Genomic DNA, 19280 nt, shown 5'->3' on the forward strand with positions numbered 1-19280 from the left:
AATATACATTCGAAGAAACGTAGACAGCAAACACTTCGCCTTTGCTTCGGCTGACGAAGCTGTGGGCACAGTGATCTAATAGAGAAACCATATGTTCATTAGTATAGTGAGAAGTGTTTGAAAAGATGGAGTGATGAAGGCGTAGGCAAAGGAATGGGGGGGGGGGGGGAGGGGAACATGGAATATAGCGGCAGAAAAAAGATCGATCTGCTACCCTACAGCAGGGGACAAGGAAAAAGCGGTAGAAAGAACAGAATTGATGAGACAGGCATAGAATCATGTTAGATGGATACAGGGATGTTCCTAATCTATACTTGGGCGGGATCCAGTTTTTATTTACATTTTAGTATTCTGTAAGAGTGCATGTAAATTTGGTTCGCTTTCGTCGCTCGACTAAGTAACAGGGAGTTTCACACACACCTACATTCACTCACTCAGTAACTCACGCGACAACTCGGTCACCTATTCACGTTATGAGTCACTCACTCACTCGATAACTCACGCGATAACTCACTCACTTGATCGTTCACTCACTCATTCACTCACTCGGTCACTCACTCACTTTATCACTCGCTCACTCGATGGTGCATGCCATAATTTACTCGGTCACTCACTCACTTCATCACTCGCTCACTCAATGGTGCATGCCATAATTCACTCACTCACTCACTCACTCACTCACTCACTCACTCACTCACTCACTCACTCACTCACTCACTCACTCACTCACTCACTCACTCACTCACTCACTCACTCACTCACTCACTCACTCACTCACTCACTCACTCACTCACTCACTCACTCACTCACTCACTCACTCACTCACTCACTCACTCACTCACTCACTCACTCACTCACTCACTCACTCACTCACTCACTCACTCACTCAAAACAAAGATGCAAAGGACACGAGGAAATCTTTGTGACCTCCGACTCGTCAGTCCGTAGATTCGGTTCAGAGACCTTTTTTCTTTTAAAGCGCCTTGCCGACGACTGTTGCAATACCTGGCGGCGCCTATATGACTGCATGAGTAGTGTTGTGTCATGCTCTCGAGCGTTGTGTTTTCTGGCGAAGAGGAAAAAAAAAGATGGCACACGCATACACATACACACAAGAGATAGAAGAAAAATAAAGAGCAAGAACTGAAATTCTGCGAACGAGAAGCAAGCAACTCGCTGCGGCACTGAGACCAGACAGGGGAGGCCGAGCGGGCGAGCTCCCTCAAAGGCATCGCTCAGGCCGAGCACCCCCCCCCCCCCCCTTCCCCCTTCCCTTCTCTCCCTTACTCGAGGAAGCCGTTCAATCATGAATGTCGCCGTTCAAATTTCCGTTCGCACGTGTCTGTCTGCGAACTGGCAACGTGCACGTCAGCATGGAGTGGACAGACAGACACACCGACTGTCTCTATAGTTTGGACCGCCCATCCCACGGCGTAATAAGTCAACCGTTTAATTTTTCCTTCAAGAAGTTACTCGAGGAAACACGGACACCGCTGTTGTCCACTCTGCTCACTGAGTGAGTGATAAGCGTAAAGTACTCACGGATTGAAACAGCACAATTTAGGGCTAAGTAATGCACATACTTTCATCTCCAGCGTCTTCAGTTCTGATCATATCGGCGTAACTTTGACTCGAACGCGTAGATCAGAGCCGACATTATCTTTAGAGACCAGATTCATCATGACATGACGTGGTTATCTCGAGCAGTTGCGAATACCCGTCGTTATACTAAAAATTTTGATATCTCATTTGAATCCGTAAGTACTGTACATGGATTTGCTTTCGGGCCTTGAGATGTACTATAGATGTAGATGGGTTGCAGTGAGAGGGTCAAGTGTCAGTACGTATCACTCTACAGCGGTATATGAATTACACAGCTCGTTTTTCGTCTATTACAAGTGCAGTACTGCAATTGGGACAGTATGATCAGCAAATCGGACTTAAGATTCTGCAGCATGAACATAGAAAAATAGCAATCGACAGTGTTAATAAGAGCCATTTCCTTGGAGCTATTTCTCGAAATATTTTCGAAATATACATAGTAGCATTGTCATAATGTCAACGAATTCTGCTGTCGAGCTTTCTTTGAAAGAAAAAAAATTATGTGCTTATATTTCGAAACGTTATTGGTGTACCTCGTTCACGCATTCATTTATTCCTCCCAGCCTCGTTCTTCGACGTGTTGTCAACCACTGCGCTATACATACGTTTAGTTCATTTCTTTCATTAAGAATTTTTTTTGCTACAACGTTCTAGATTTTCAAGCGTTCACACTTCTCGGCATGCATAGAAGCCGTAAGTGTCCGCCCTCGATCATAAATGAAAAATTCACGCCTTTGTAACGCAATATGTATTGTTGCAAGTTCTGCTGAGTTAGAAAACGTCGCCTGAAGCTACGGGGTAAAGTGCGTGCTAATCCATTATATGATAGTTTAGTCATTCCCATGCTGATTCAGACGCCATACTTGAAGCTCGCGATAATAGCGCTGCATTTCTTTCTTTCTTTCTTTCTTTCTTTCTTTCTTTCTTTCTTTCTTTCTTTCTTTCTTTCTTTCTTTCTTTCTTTCTTTCTTTCTTTCTTTGAAACACTGGAAACAAACCACCTGGGAAATGAAAAAAGAACTATCAACGAAAGAAAAAACGCGATATGTCAAGCATGTGACCATACAATACCATCAACAAAAAAATAACAAATAACGGCTTCTTCAGAAATACAGGAGCTCTTGCAGTGACAATCTTTTATCGCAATTCATCATAGCAACAACGTAGAGAATAAGGAAACAAACACTGCAGTTACTACAACGTGAGTCCTACGCATGTAAGTAAATAGCGTCATCAGTAGAAGCGGCGATCAGTCACTTCATACAATACAGAAGGCATATCACCTGAATGTTCATTGTACGTCATATATAGTGAACATATCAAAATCAAACATCAAATCTGGCTCATAAACTTTAATTACTGCAGAGCTCAACACGAAACTCGCGCTAAAGGGTGCGTTCAAGAGCTCGCTGTGGACGAAAAAGTGGCGCAGTACACTGAATGACGGCTCTCCTTTATTTAGCGGAGTACAACCACGGTTCAATCACTTTGATCATTGGTAATGAGCGTCCATTTTTTTGTTTTTTTTTTAGTTTTCCAGGCTCTCACGAAGGTGATTTATTCGAGGTTCATCTTGGAAACAACTCGGAATGACTCCTAGTTACCGTTGCTCGCCAGGAATGCTAATAAAAAAAAAAGATTATCTCGTAATTGGAAAGTTAGGTCCAACTACGACAAAGGTGCAAGAGAAAGAGCCAAACAAAATTATGACACATTTTTTTATGCGAACGCAAAGTATCAGTAGTATATTAGAAGAGTATAACCCCTACTCGGCAATGTATGCATGCGCAGATGTACCGACGTTTAAGTGGTGCTGTTCCGGCGCTAAATTCGAAAGTGATTCTTCGACCTTCATTTTATAATTTTATTTATTCATATATTTAACAATACTGTTAATTTTTATAATGAACTTATGACGAAATGATTGACCATAGAGTTTTCAGATGATAGGTTATCAGTCCAAATATATATATATATATATATATATATATATATATATATATATATATATATATATATATATATATATATATATATATATATATATATATATATATATATATATATATATATTAAACCAACCCTTTCATATATATCGGGTTTCTCGTCGTTTAGCTTGTGCCGTGCGCAGCATAGTCTTAGTCGCGTTTGCGCCCTAAACCCTCCCCTGACTAACCTTATTGTCTTTAAATTGTGTCCCTTAATGCGCTTCATAAACAAGTTTGGCCAATATTCACAAGCCAATGTGAAAACTGTCTTTTGCCACGCTAACCGCTCTTGCGCCCTGAACGCGCGTTAAGCACGGAAAAACTTATGAGAACAACAGACAGGTGTTTCATAGGCGTGCGCACAGGGGGGGCAGGGGGGGGGGGCGGCCGCCCCCCCTAATCACCCAAGAGGGGGGCGCAAAATCTGCCCCATACATGGACTTAGTAGGGTGGGGGGGGCGCTGCAATGAACCTTCGCCCCCCCCCCTCCCAATGGGGAACCCTGCGCACGCCTATGAGGTGTTTAAGGTTGGTTTGCTAACACTGGCCTTCGGCGTGTCACTTAGGGGTGCCTTTAAATGGCCCCGAAACCACTCATAGTTTAAAGACGAGAGAGGGTTTCTTTCTCGCCTACACTACTCTTCCTACAGTCGCTACCTCCTTCTCGCCACTTATTTCTTCATAAAACACGTGAACTGGCAGCACTAAGTGATGAGCCTACCAGGATTTCGGGCTTTTCGTCTACATGCTGTTACCTTCGCTTGCGCAGTCGAAAGCGCACAAAACGAATTGAAATTAGTTGATCTCGCACGATTAGTCATGCTAGACGAAGCATAAAGTGTTTGGGACTGCATGACAACGCAGGTGTAGGAGAAGATTCACAACTGATATCCCTGGTATTCTGACCAATCGAGAGCTAATTTCCTCATGACGTCACGTGAGCAGCGTCACGAATTGCGCCGAAAATACGGGAAACACCAGGAGAGAATAACTGTTTCGCTCTGTATTTTGAAGGGGTTGCTTAGGGACCCTTTAAAGCGTGGTGACGATGCACCCAACTGCGTCGGCGCGAATGAACTGCGCGAGTATAGTCCGAAGGCGGAACGCCTTGTTGCGCCCATATATTTACGGCGCGCGCAGTCCGCCTACGCCACGGCGACTTATGATTACGCTCTGCGTGTCTAGCTTCGGGGATCTCGTAAAGATATACACACATATGTAGCCCGGGTCACCGAAACGTTTCATTCATGGCCATGGGGTCGGCGTCTCCCGCCGCAGTGCCATTGACGCGGGCCCGAGGCGTGAAATGCGGGATGAATGACTGCGCCGTGGCCGGGGGCACACTCTCTTCCTTCTTGCATCAAGTGAAGGCGCGAGGAAGAAGAGGAAGAGTTAGATACAAGACCTTGAAGCGAGCAGATATAACAACGTTACGAAAAAGAAGAACGAGACGTAAAGCAAGTAATCAGAAGTAAGACAAAGTTCTGTGACCGCGAATGCCCACTTCCTTGGATGGGGGATGTCTGTCTAGCGACCGGCAGTCCCTTCTTAGTGGCGAGCTCGGTTGGAATTGGGCGACCGACCGCGAGAGGGGTCGTCCGTCAGACGTCGCCTCTGTCGTCATCGCCCTTGGTGCATCGCCCTGCTTTTTATTTGCTCGTTTGTCTCCGGAGCCGTGGAAGGAGAAGAATGACGACACGTCATGCGGACTTCCGCAACCCGTGAAGGACACACACATTTCGTCGGGCAACACCCGCGGGGCAGTGCCTGTTTATAACGTAGCACTTGGCCGTAGAAACATTGTATATAACCAATTCAGAGCGCACGAAAGACGAAAAACGGTGCAACACGCAACAGGACTCTTCTTCTTTCCCGCCATCTAAATTTGTTGCAAAAACTCACAGGGCTCCTTATGCATTCACCTAAGACGACTCGAAGACAAAAGCCATCTTCTTTTCCTTCACGTTCGATGTATTGGTCCTCCTCCGCCCCCCTCAGAAGGCTTTCTGCACTCAACGTGGTTTTGCATTGCCTCTGAAATCGGAGGCATTGCAAGCTTTCCGCACCTCACCTGCTTTTGCACTTCCTTCCTCCGTGATCGCCCCACCTGTGACCAAGCGACGATGCCGTGTGATAATGTCATAGTGACTTCATGATGACGTCACGAATTTCCGCGCTATGTAACGCAATGATGACGTCATATGGTGACGTCACCACGTGACCATTTCTTTTTTTGCATCACTCGCATTGACGCCGACGGTCAATCTTCGCGTTTGATGTGGCATCTAAGGCTTTCGCCTTAAAAGTTCGGTGGAATTCGCTTTTGGGAAAATTGGTTGTGTACTGTAAGTCGTATTCTGGCCGGCGCAACTCAAAAAGGCAGAATTAGAAGCAGCGTAGAAGTTTATCTAGAATTTAGATTTGGGGAGGGATGCTACCAGAACGCGGGGGAGGGGAGGAGGGTCGCTTCCCCTGGCTGAATGATGGATAAGTGATGGCAAATGCTACCTCTTGGTTAATCGAGAGAAAGCTATTTATTGAAAGAGAATTCTAACGGCGTACGTGTAGGCGCCTGCGTGCTGCTCTCTATGAGGAAGGGGACTGAAAACAGAAAGCCCCTATGAGCTGGAGGGCAGGAAAGGGAAATATATGGCCTTGGTATGTAGTACAGATTAGACCACACATGTAATGCTTGTGATGGAAGGCCTGTTTAGAGTTTATCAAATAATTTAGTGCCCTCGAGGAACATGAAAGCAAAAATTTAAAATTTGAGTTTGCTGTGAAGGACAAGACGACCAAGGAATTGTTCAGTGCTCTAGTGATACTGGGGACGTTAAGCACACTACACTGTGTAGGCAAGTTCCTTTTGCTCTGTATCTCGGGCATTCCAACAACGTGTGTTCAACTGGACTTACTCGCCCAGCAACAAGTCATACTGAGCGAAGTACGTCTTCCCATTTGAAGTGAAATTCGTCAACTATAGCTGCAGGGACAGTAGCGATTACGACAGCAAGTTCTTCTCACCTCTCCCCTATATGCTCTTTTTCTTTGTGTTCGCACATACTTCGTTACATCCTCTCCGAAGACACACTTCGTCGGCCGTCAGCTTAAAGAGACGGTTCACGACGCACGGCGACAGGGATTCCCAGCTTAAGAAAGCTCCGTGGGAAAGCGGCAAAGGAGCAGCCGGGACGTCTCCGCCGAAGTCGCCGCCACGCACTTGCGGAGCGAGTTCTTGTCTATTCCTTGTGTCTTTGCCCGGATTACTCGCGCTTATTCATACATTTTTACTGCGTTAACAATAGGACCGTCAGCTCAGAAGGATCATCCGTTTAGTTGATATGAAGCCTATGGCGTGTGCGAAGCTGAGGATGCAGACTGCAGTGGCTATAAGAAAAGGCCGGCGTCGATGAAGTCAAGTATGTGAGTGAAAATCCGCGGCCAAGCACTCCGTACATATGGTTAACCACAGAAGCACAAACGTGCGGTCCCGGTGTTTATCACGAACTGGCATCTAGCTGTCTTCTGTTGTAGCTTTCGATTTCTCTATCACCACATTCGAGAGTTGCGTGCTTCAAAATTTGCGCTTGGTGACGTTAATTTAAGGATATTAAGAACGCCTGAAGGATATTTTCCGGGTAATGATTTATGCTGCGGTTGGGTATCATCCCCAGCTATAGTATATGCTGACAAAACCTGAAGAAGGTCTAGTGGAAGCACGGAGACCCTTCGAGGTAGCTTATGCTAGCATTGCGTCTTCATTATAGTTTCTGCGCACTCACGGACTGATGGATCACCACACGGACCGCCACGCACGGACCATCACATACAACTTCGCTGTTATAAGTAAATATGCTTCAAAATGTCCGGATGGCTCGATTTGAACTCTGGGCCTCTAGCATCGAATCCCGGTGCTCTAAATACTACATCACAGGCACATTGAATTTTAAGGTAAAATAGAACGCCTTTATGAATATAAGCAGCGTTCGAGCGAGTGCGGTACGACGTGTGGCGCGTTTGCCACAAATTCCCAGGATTTGGGGACATCTGTGTGGCGCCATCTCTCGGCGGTGACGACGGCCTCCTGCCATAACTGAATGGGAGATATGCGAAAAAAAATCATATCTCTTGAAAAAAGCAAGCTATCAAAAACGACTCGGGGTTCTATACAGTAGAGAGCTACTGGAACATTTTGGTAAAATTACAGTATCGCACTACAAAGCCTGTGGCTTCCCAGGGCAATTGAACACCGCCCATTAGAAATACATGGGGCCCCATTGTAAAATTTTAAACACTTTGGGAAGCCACGCGGTTAGTAGCGCCACACTGTAATTTTAACAGAATGTTCAAGTAAGTCTCTGCTGTATAGAACCGGGAGTCGTTTTTGATATCTGTATTTTTTTCGTCAGATACGATTTTTTTCGCCTATTTCCCATTCAGTTACGGCAGGCCACCGCAGTCCCCGACGACAGATGGCGCTACGTGCATATGTCCCCAAATCCTGGTCATCCGGGTTTCTTCGAGAATTCCTTCGTGGTACAAACGTGTGGTTGTCAATTATCCCTTTCATAATTGTACCAGCTGTACCAACAAAAAAATCTGGAAATTTATGCGGAATCTCACAGTGACGCCGACATCGACGGCAAAAAAATGAGCCTATAGGATTAATCTAATTACTACTACCCCAATAAAAAAACAACATAATATAACACTTTCTATGAAGGCTTCGTTGAAATACTTCATGATTTTGGAATAAATTTCATCTCTAGGACAACATGCACGTAAAGCCTACTGGAGGATTGTACACATCGGCAAAATTCCGACTTCGCGAAAATTTAGTGCAGATAACACGTGTCGGTGGTCGCGGGGCGCGCTTTAATTCCGTTGGGCCGTTACAAACCCGCCGCTGTGGTCTAGTGGTTATTGTGCTTGACAGCTGACCCGTAGGTTGTGGGATGAAATCCCGACCGCGGCGATTGCATTGAGATGTAGGTGAAATGCTAGAGGCCCGTGGGCTTGGGTTTAGGCACGTATCCCAGGTGGTCGAAATTTCCGTAGCCGTCCACTGCAGCGTCTCTCATAATCATTTCGCGGTTTTGGGACGTAACCCCCCCCCCCAAAAAAAAAGAAACACAAAAAACTGAAATTTTCATTAGGCGTTGACAAACGCTAGAAAGATGAAAGGCGTCACACCGATTGCGCCCGACCTTTCCATGGAAGGCCGCAGCCATTGGAACCCCCTACGACAAAACTCTGCGCTTGCGCGTAACTTATGCTCCCAAAGTAGATCCTGCGTGGATTTTGTTTTACTTGCGTTGATAATTACGCCTTCACATTCAATACCTGATACAATTTGTAACGCGTTCTACTTAGGAGGGCTGTCGTAGTCTGCAAGGCATTTTATGGAGCGAGAAGGGAACGTAATGTCCACTCTAAGAATTGTGACTCTCTTTTTACACATGTAAGAGAGTCATATGTGTAACACTCCCTTTAGAGAAGCACGTTGACCCTCTTTAGGAGAGTCGTGGAAGGTACGACTCTCCTAAAGAGAGTCAATGCACGACTCTCCTAAAGAGCGTCAGTTTGCCTCTCTAAAGGGAGTGCTACACATGCGACTTTCTTACATGTATAAAAAGAGAGTCAAAGGACACTTTTTTTTCTTAGAGTGCACGTGCATATATGAGCGGATTGCCTATGACAACATTGAATTGAATTGAATTGAATCTTTATTTTCATGTTTGATACTACATGAAGGATGGCGGGAGTAAAAGCTGCACTAAAACAGCTTGACTAGCTCCCGCTACCTAAAAATGAATGGGTCAGAAGCACTGGCATACAAATAAGGTAACAAAAGCATACTATACAGAAATATGGTAATGTCAATCAATATAATTACATAATCTATACGTAAACAGGATACAACAGTTTCCATGAAGAGAAAACAAAACATCAGAAGCTTAAAAAGGCTATGTATACATGTGTTACAAAATGCATAAGAGGTCAAACTGATACAAAAGGGTAAACGACATCATGATACAATTTATAAGAACAATGATGCAACATTTTTTGTGGTCATGTTTTCTATATTTACATCAATGCTGCTTAAATAAACCATCAGTGCTGGTTGACGGAATCGACGGAGTGGTGCAAATGAAAAGGTGCTTGTAAGCAAAAAAGAAAAAAATAACAGGAAAGGCTTTTTTCTTACGAAAAAAAAAAAAAAACAGCTTGCACCTCTATAAGCAAAAAGGGCAGCATTGTCTCCGTTCAATTTTGATCGAACGATCAAGTTGTTTACCAGTTCGTTTTGCAGCCCTCTGCACACAGTGTTTAGACAAATCGTTCTGACGTAAAAACCCCTGCGCACTCTCGCCTTAACGTCACTCGTACGCTGAGTTTTGTACTTAACTAATCCCTACACGCTTGCCGTCAGGACTGTAAAAGGCTTAAACAAGTAACTGAGAGGCGCTGAGCATACCGATAGAGCTTAGAGGGTGAGTGACATCTGTCGATCTAGATATGAATCGGTAGATCGTCACATGCGGTGCGTCGCAAACGCACGTGAAAGATCGATTAAGATTTTGTCAAAAGCTAAAATAGTCACTTCTTGTTTATTGCTATGTGAAGTGTTTATATGAATTTAATGTACTTTTTACCCGTTTGTAACCGACTTGTACCTCGAAGAAAGTTGAAAAATGATGAACCGAACGTGCGAAATAAAGAAAGAAAACGGTATTATCAGTCATAGAAAGCTAAACATTTTGAAGTTATTGACGACAAAGTTTTCAGTGCTGAGCCAAAGCGATTGTAAAGAATGCTATTCGCCTTATGAAATACATGATGCACTTGGTAACACATTGTTGTTGTGATTCTTAATACAAATATTAATTTAATAATTTCTGAGGTTCCGCGTGCCAACTCCGCGATATGATTATTAGGCACGCCGTAGTGGAGGGCTCTGGAGAGTTTCGACCACCTGGGGTTCTTTAACCTGCTCTGTCATTGCACAGTACACAGGCCTCTGGCATCACTACAAAACATGCACCATCAAGCGCATCATGCATTCGCATTCCCGAGAACACTAAAGTTAACATGGAGCATTTTAACACAGGTCATGTAAAAAGCAGAAACGTACGGAGCATGCGCCGTTAGGTCGGTGCTGTTTCTTTGCGAGTCAGTACCATCATCAGCCGGACTACGTCCTCTGCAAGGCAAAGGCCTCTTCCATGCTTCTGCAATCGACCCGGTCCTGTGCTTGCTGGGGCCACGTCATCCTCCCAAACTCCTTAATCTCCTCTGCCCGCCTAACTTCCTGCTTCCCCATTGCGCATCTTGTAATAGCTGCATCTTACCGTTACTTACCTACGGAGCAGAAACCAAGCTTACGAAGAGGGTTCAACTAAAATTGAAGACTACGCAGCCAGAATGAAAGAAAAAGGATATGTGTAATCTGAAAGGAATACCGACACAACCATAAGGCATCGCAAAAGGGATATTTGTTTCCTTGGCATGTAGTGTTAATGCTTTCCGCACTACGGAGCCAGGAAACACGTATAACATATTTTAGTTTGACTTTTAAATTTTTCGTCGCCCAGCAGCTGCAAGACAATCCCACCGCAATGAACATTATCATGACGAGTCAACACAGTTCACTGGATTTGCGAACTCTGCGGGCTGGATGAAGCAGAAATTGCTATCTGAGCCGCTGGATCTTTACGTGCAACACGTACAACTTAACAGCAAACTACGGAGTGCTGCAAGAACGTCCAGAGTTGCTGTCTCCACATGACTTAGACCTACGTCAGACTGTGTTTACACGTCATTGTCACACCACCTCCTCGATACCGAAACCGAAAGTGGTTCTTTAAGGAAGCGTTATTAAAACCATTTTAAATGCGTTCCAAACAATCACAGTACACGTTTTAGTGTTCTGGACCCCAGTACTTTTACTAGGAGCAACAATGCGAAAATTGATAAAATTCGTGTCAGTGCTCCGAAGAGACAAGAAGAGTGCAGAGTGAGTCAGGGAACAAACGGGTGTTAAAGGGGTACTGACACCTTTTATCGAAGGCGAGTTTACTCTGCCATACAAATCACCTGTATGCAGAGACGGCTCTGAGCAAGTGTGAAGCTCAGAAAATGCTGATAAGATATTTTAATTTGATATTAAAGTCAGTTTTTCCGTGCCGCACCTACCCACATCGACATTAGCTTGACGTCAGGCTACAGTACAAGTTCTGGTGACTTCACGCAGCAGTCTGGCTAGTTGTGATGAGGTTAGGTACCAAAACTTCCAAGATGGCTGCTTGTGCGTCCCCAACGGAGCCACGGTGCTGAACGGCCGTGGAAACGTCACTATATATTGTGCGAGCACGTGACGAGAAGCTCATACCGTGTTATGACGTCAGGGTACAGTAGGAACCGAAACTAGATTTTAAAAACATACTGTAATTACTTTTTCAGGTCGCACTCGCACTTAGCACTACCTTTTCTAGGCTCTTGAGGGCTTGACCTTTCATTTGACCCAAAAAAAAAAACGACAACTGAAAATATTCGTGTCAATATCCCTTTAAGGATCTATCAGCCGAAATCAAGAAGAAGAAATAGGCATGGGCAGGGCATGTAGAGGAAAGGCAAGATAACCGCCGGTCATTAAGAGTAACAGACTGAATTCTTGGCGTATACGTAATGCATTTCCATCTGGTTGCAACCGATATTCTAAAACTGTCCATTCACAGCAACCCCGATTTAAGGTTGGCAGCAAGTTTCAGGATAAGGGCTTGTGCTTCTCTGATCAGGAAAGAAAATGGCACTCAGTTCGTTCGGCCGGTTGCGCGCTATTCGCGCCAATCGCATATGTTCGCCGCCGTCTCCACAAGTTCCGGTTCGCTACCAGGGAAGCCTTTCGTTTCGAAGGCGTGCACGGGCGATATATAACTCGGAGGGCGGACTCCCTTGACGTCCCAACATTGGCGCTGCCGCAGCGGCTGGCCCAGTAGAACAAGTTCGACCTGCGTAATAGTTGCGTGCAGTCGTGTCTCAAGAAGGATATGCGCGAAGCAACTATATTTAGTAGGATGGCCAACTGGGCCCGTTGGTGACTGCTCATATTAATAAGTGCGCACGAACAGGGACGGTGCGCTCGTCCTGTTTTTGTGCTGCGCACTTGTTCGTTATCGCGCCTTACGTTAAAATAAGCAGCTTCTTTGGCGACTGGATAAAAGTCACACTTTCCTTTATGCGTTTACCTAAGACGACTCGAAGGTGTAAGCCATCCTTTTTTTTTCTTCTAAGTCGATGCATGGATATATCCCCCCCCCCCCTCGTGAAAAGCTTTCTGCACCTCACGTAGTTTTGCAGTGCCTCCGGGATCGGCCCACCTTTGAGCAAGCGACAATCTCATGCGATGACGTTATCATGTGAAGTCAGGTTGTGTGTCGTCAAGGTGACATGATAAATTTTGGCGACTTGTGACGTCATGATGAAGTCGTATGGTGACGTCATCAGATGATGATGATTTTTTTTTCATCAATGGCGTTGACACCGACAGCCACTTATCGCGTTTACTGGGGCATCTAAGGCTTTCGCCTTGAAAACAGTTTTAGTCATTGGTTGTGGCATTTGCTTTCGCTTGATGAATCTGAAGACAATGTCTTCATGTGCCTCTTCAACCCAGATTGTGTAACGGCGCACTGAGATAGCCCACTTCCAATGAAATATACGGACCGATAACCAAGGCAAGGCTGTCAAATCACATATAACTTCCGTATTTGATTGCACATAACGAGCACTCGGTCGTTGGTGTATTGTTGGCTAAATTATGGTTATAGTTGACTTGATGACGACAAGCGCTGGCTAGTGATGGCTAATTTTGGTTCCAAATGTCTAACTTACCGATTAATTATGACTAATTAGGACTCGTGCAGGCTACTTAAACGATTGTAAGAAATTGTTAGCGTTGAACAGCAGTGAAAAACTCAATACAGGCGTCATGAATTGCGAAGAGTCGCGTTAACACACCTAATTTTGCGGGACAGAAGCGAAAAATCGCACCAGGTGTCACACCTTGTGATTGCTTAATGAGTGAGTAGTTTAAAGACCCATCCATTACAAAGCGTACAGGCATAATTAATCATCAGCAGCAGCAACAGCAACAACAAATTGTGCAGCTACGTGGGTTTGCGTTATTGCCTTACGGACGCGTTGTGGGTACTTCGCTAATTCGCAAAGTGATGAATTGTGGTGTAGAGGGCCATTCGCTACTGTAGACATGCATTCTACGAGAGATTAAAGCCGCCAGTGTTACGTGCGCAGACGGATCCCTTCCTTGCGAGATGTCTGTCTAGGAGCGAAGCCAGGCTAGTGAATGAGGACTTGAGAAGGCGATGCGAACGGTGCCCGATTACGCTGTCACCTTCTACTCTTGAAGGCAAACCTCAAGCCTTCTCAAGTCTTTTATTCACGTGCTATCAGCTCTGGTAAGAACTATAGTAAGGCAAAGCCTAAGAAGGCATGAAAGGTCCCTCCCAGATGACCGAAGTGCGACAGCCTGCCTCCACACGACTACACGAAGAAATGTTTCCGTCGGCAGAATTACCGGCCGTCCGGCTCGTGACATCAGTTTGGAGTGCGCGCCCATTGGTGCAGGCTTCTGTGCATCTGCCTTTGGGGTGGAAAATGCCGCTGCCTTCTAAAGTTGCACCCGACTATAGGTAATGTTCACTACAGTGTCGACTAAGATATGACCAATGTTGGCCAATTTTGGCCAAATACGGTTCTATGACCGCTAATGTCGGCTAGCGTTGGGTGAACGATGGTGGGTATTGGTTAACGCGGTCTAACACTGGCTCCGCTGTTATAGCATCAGCGTTGTCTCTGTTCAATATCGGGCCAATGATTCTGTTGTTATGGCGTACGCATAGACAGAAACCCGAGTTGGCACTGCTTCAATTTTGTTTTTCGTCCGCAAACTTAACCTCCTCTGTCATGTATAGTGTAGAAAACCGGACAAACCACGTGTTGACTTCCCTGCCTTCACTTTTTCTCTCCACCTTTTAAAATGGGAGCTGTTTTAGGTTGAGCCTGTGCCGTCTGCTTGTCTGTCCGGTGTCACGCAGACCGAAGAGAAGTGACTAAAGAAATAAATAAAATGAAATGATGATGCTCGAAATCATTATGACGATGACGATGACGCTAAATGATGATGATAATGATGATTATGCTCGAAATGAGACTAAGCTGCCTCAGTCTACCGTTACATACAACAGGATAAAAAGTTGGGCTAGTTGGTACAAATGCGTCGTCGTCGAAGTAGAGTGAAAAGACGTAGACAAGCAAAGCACGAACACACAGGACGAGCACTGAGTCGCAACTGAAAAATTTATTCGAAAAGAACATCCAGGAAAAGGACGCGAAACAATGCGAAACAAGGCAAACGTGAGCAAAAGCAAAGGGGACCCGCCACTGTGGTCTAGTGGTTATGATGCTCGACTGCTTATCCGAAGGTCGCGGGATCGAATCCAGACCGCGGTGGCCGTAATTTCGGCGGTGGCGAAAATGCTTGAGTCCCGTGGACTTAGATTTAGGTGCATGTTGGGGAACCCCGAATGATCGAAATTTCCGGAACCCTCTACTACGGCGTCCCTCATAATCATATCGTGGTTCTGGAACATTAAACCCCAGCAATTATTAAAATCAAAGGGGGTGATCTAGTCAGTAATGTAAGCATCACTTCCCAGAACACGTACGTGCCAAGCAGAAAAGCAAACTCTCTGTCCGTCAGTGACAATGATGTCAGACTGAAGCTTCAAAAAGCTTCAATCACCTCTCGAGTATACCTCGCATCTGTGTGTTCCTAGATGTTATTCTCGAATATATATATATTTTTTTCAGTTGCGATTAAGCGTCCTCTGTGTTCGTGCTTTCCTGGTCTACGTCTATTCGCGCTGATTCGACGATGCATTTGTACCAAAGCCCAAACTTCTATTCTCTTTGTACCAACTAGCGCAACTTTCTATTCGCGCTGCTTCTACAATGCGTTATACATTCACTCGCGCGCTTACAGCTTTGCTGTTCGACGGTTTTCACTGGGTAGAACTGGCTGAGCTTTTTCTTCCGCTCTCTCTCTCTCTCATGCACTATCTACATTCTAATCGTTTTGGTCCCGCTGCACGCATTTTCGAAGCGACGAGCGGATGGCGCGGTGGATAAGCACAGACGCAAAAGTGAATGAGGGACCGCCTTCGCAGGAGCATGTGCAGTACATCACAGAAAGAAACCCGTTGGCTCGAAACGGGGGCTTGGCCCTAATGATGGCGATGGATCTGTGAGAGGATAGTTCGCGGGCGGGCACGTATACCCCACCCTCTCTCCACCCACTCATGCATACACACGCAGAGCAACGAGCCGCAGTGACGCTAGTCGGCGTGCTTTAATTGCCTCATTGATCACCTAGGCTTAGTGCGTGGCTCCGACCGCCTGTGATACGCTGCACTGTGTGTGTTGTGAAACGTGTGCGCTGATGGTTTTCTCTTTCTTTCTTTCTCTCTCGTTTACCATTTATTCCCCTCCCCGTGTGTAGGGTAGCAAACTGGGCGTAGTCTAAACTAGAGGTGTGCACGGGCTCCGGGTAGCCCGAAAGCCCGAGCCCGACCCGGCCCGCGGGCCGGGCTCGGGCGGGCCGACGTATTTTCACCTCGGGCTCGGGCCGGGCTCGGGCTACTTGGAGTTTTATCGGGCCGGGCTCGGGCCCTGCGCAAAGCTCGACTCAAGCCCGAAATATAGAGAATGAGCGGGAGTCGTTTTCCTGCACGCATACAGCGCCTTTTCCGCGACCGCCCTTCACCGCTTTTCCTTTCCATTCGCTATATTTTAAACAAAAGGGGAGCAGGTAAAGCACTGCACTCCGACAAAAAGAGAAGTAACACCACCTGAGCCAGTGACGGCGCCACGCGACTGTTCGCGTTAGATTTAAGGCCAAATCCCATGCGAGTGAAAATGCACGCGACAGCGACCCGACGTAGATCGCCTTCGTGCAAGCTGACGCTTGCATGGGCATACGTGACGGCTTTGGCGAGCGAACTCCATTGTTGCTGGCATGAGGCCATCTGCTTGTAATTTGTAATCTGTGTAATAGGCTGTTCGTCGTGTGTCGTTTGATCATACTTGATATGCTCAATAAAATGCCATATTACCGGCCGGAAAACGATGTTTTGTTTTCGCAGCCAACCTTCAAAAAGCCGGGCCGGGCCGGGCCCGGGATTGTGTTTTCGTACGTCGGGCCGGGCCGGGCGGGCTCGCAGCCCTTTGCCGTCGGGCTCGGGCGGGCCTTCGACAAGGTTAGCGGGCCCGGGCCGGGCTCGGGCTCGTAAATACGGCCCGTGCACAGCTCTAGTCTAAACCTCCCTGTCTTTCTTGTATTATTTCTCTCTCTTTCCGAGTGCTAGCTGTTAAGAAAGGAGAAAGTTTGTCGTTAGATCCACTGTGTTTGTGTGGACACGAACGGCGCTTCTGGTTGCGTGACCTCAAAGAAAGACCTGCTTTCTTATACACCGAGAAGGATCCCAACAGCCCAGTTGTGGACGCGTTGATGGTACTTGCGTCACCACGTCGCATTGAGTGGCGTGGTGACCGATGGTGGCGAATTGATCACCCTTCGGTCCATCGCCACAGTGTGAGGCATGTGTCCGCTTCAAGTAATATACGGGAAACACACAGTACATCGCAATGGAACGCCGAGGTATTCACCCAACAAGATTTGTGGAAGGCATGCCTCTTTCAGAGGCTCTGAGTTTCAAAGTGGGTTGAAGTACAAGCTGGTCAGTGGTTGATATAAGCCAGAGATGTATTACTGGGCGAAAATGGTGTTAGCGGTGCAACTGATAGAACAGCGGTCACTGCAGGCGTAGAAAACAGTACGTTACAGAACCAGAATCTTGTACGAAGATAAATGAGAGAGATAGCCAGAATACTAGACTGAAATAGATGAAGTAAAGCGAAATTGTAGAGAACAGACTATAGCTGAGTTATAGCCTTGTGACGAGTATTCATTTTTATTGTTAAGGTCGCCACATTGTCACACAGCAAAGCACTGCGAAACACCACCCAGTTATTTCCAGCATAACGCTGGAAGTTGGGAAAGAAACAAGTGAAACGGTATACGTGACGTCACATGAATATGCTGTCGTTTTTTACGTCAAGCGCTCCATGTAAGATAGTCCTGAGGACCGTTTCCAGATCCCAGTCACTTATTTTCAGATTGGGGCATACACGACGACATATACAACTTCTCTAAGCTGAAACAGAGATAAGAGGCTGCACCCGAGAAGAAATGAGTTCAACAACACAGCGCATCCGGTCATCACAGCAGCCTCCACTTTCCCATCGCCTCCGGGGCGCCCTGTATACGTGGCTTAGTGACCTTCATACGCAACGTTTGGGTGATCGACATTATTTCTTTAGATACTGGTGCCGGGGAAAGGAGCGCGCGTTGGCTGGCTTACGCAGTATTGTATATAGGCTCCGACGCTGTAAACAAAGCCCTATAAATGTGTACACGCTCGCGCACGACCAGACGCGCAGTATTGTCATCTACGTGTCTTCTTAGCGGGGCCTCGTCAACGCTTCGCGCCTGGCGTCACCCGTTTGAGCGTGCGCACGCACACCGAGGCACGCAGGCAAAGCACTCAAGCACGCACGCGCACTACGCAAGCGCGTGGGAAACACTGTCGTCGCGAGACAGAAGCCGAGTACACCCCCCTCATCCTTCGACCCGGCGAGACTTTGGGTTAATGAACGAATCGCGATGCCTCGTCCCGAGGAGGTCCCCTTGACAACGGCCGTGAAAAGTGATATCGCGACGACGCACTTGCTACACTGTCCGCCAGGGGTCGCTCGGTGTCGCGCCGCCGCGGGCGCCCCCCCACAACGAGGATGGCGGCGGATCGCGCCCGTCGACCCCCGCAACAGCTGGTTCACGGACGAGGACGATGACGGCTAAACAGTGGCAGCGCAGGCGCCATGCAAAAAAATGAAAAGAGCGACAGGCGGAACACGTTGGTGTTGTAAGAGCTCTAACGAGCATTATACCGAACATTTACCACAATAGGATGGATTTGCCATCCATGCAATAGAACTTTTCACAAGTTAGCCAATAGCACATGCTATCATTAGCCATCATTTAGCAACACTGACCAGCATAAGTAATCATTTAGATAATCCTGTGTTAACGGGTGCTGGATGAGATATGCGAACCAATAGGGTATGCTTGGAGCGAAGTGACTGCACCGCCTACGGTGTTGTCCCATATTTTTGGTCAGATGTCTGACATCGCACCCCGTCACATTATGCGGCTGGAAGATACTTACGAAGACATATGTCATAGAACAAAAGCAATCACGAAGGCATCGCGTGGAACACGTCGACGTATAGAAATAGAGAGACCGTTTATCGGAAAAACAGGTTTTTGCCGGCGTGTATATAACCGCTGGCATGGACGCGGAACCAATCACTAAGAGTTATCGCAGATGCAGCATCTCTCAACGGAGTATAATACAGAGCATGCGCGTGATACCAAGCTCTGATTCTGTCGATCCATTGTCTGACGTGTGTTCTTGAGCACTTCAGAGAAAGAAGGTGGCAGGCAGCGGTTCTAAGCTGCTGAACTGGTCAAGAGACTTTGTTTTAGTGATT

At 46.5% G+C, this 19280-nt stretch overlaps 1 protein-coding gene across 3 annotated transcripts in view; it reads left to right on the forward strand.

Annotated features, from left to right (window-relative positions):
* Positions 1-19280, forward strand: part of LOC119401763 (G1/S-specific cyclin-D2) — a 321278-nt gene that overhangs the window by 56790 nt on the left and 245208 nt on the right. The gene's annotated exons all lie outside the window — the stretch shown is intronic.

This window comes from Rhipicephalus sanguineus, chromosome 8 (assembly GCF_013339695.2).
Source record: "Rhipicephalus sanguineus isolate Rsan-2018 chromosome 8, BIME_Rsan_1.4, whole genome shotgun sequence".
NCBI classification, from domain to species: domain Eukaryota; kingdom Metazoa; phylum Arthropoda; class Arachnida; order Ixodida; family Ixodidae; genus Rhipicephalus; species Rhipicephalus sanguineus.